Source organism: Arachis duranensis, chromosome 10, assembly GCF_000817695.3.
Source record: "Arachis duranensis cultivar V14167 chromosome 10, aradu.V14167.gnm2.J7QH, whole genome shotgun sequence".
Lineage (NCBI taxonomy): Eukaryota > Viridiplantae > Streptophyta > Magnoliopsida > Fabales > Fabaceae > Arachis > Arachis duranensis.
In genome coordinates, this window is record NC_029781.3 from 18,865,761 (window position 1) to 18,866,421 (window position 661).

The window sequence follows — 661 nt, forward strand, 5'->3', positions numbered from 1 at the left end:
GCTTCATCTGAAGAAGAAGCTTATGATCCTGAGAACCCATCAATGGAAGAGGTGAATTACATGGGAGAATCCTATGGAAACACCTATAATCCTTCATGGAGAAATCATCCAAATCTCTCATGGAAGGATCAACAGAGACCTCAACAAGGTTTCAACAAAAATAATGGTGGAAGAAACAGGTTTAGCAATGGCAAGCCTTTTCCATCATCTTCTCAGCAACAGACAAAGAATTCTAAGCAGAGCCACTCTGACTTAGCAACCATAGTCTCTGATCTAATCAAAACCACTCAAAGTTTCATGACTAAAACAAGGTCCTCCATTAGGAATTTGGAGGCACAAGTGGGACAGCTGAGCAAGAAAATTACTGAACTCCCTCCTAGTACTCTTCAAGCAATACAGAAGAGAATCCAAAAGGAGAATGCAAGGCCATTAACATGACCCACATGACCGAACTTGGAGAGGAGGAAGAGGCAGTGATCACTACTGAGGAAGACCTCAATGGACATCCACTGGCCTCCAATGAGTTCCCTAATGAGGAACCATGGGAATCTGAGGCGCATAATGAGACCATAGAGATTCCATTGGATTTACTTCTGCCATTCATGAGCTCTGATGAGTATTCTCCCCCTGAAGAGGATGAAGATGTCACTGAAGAGCAAGT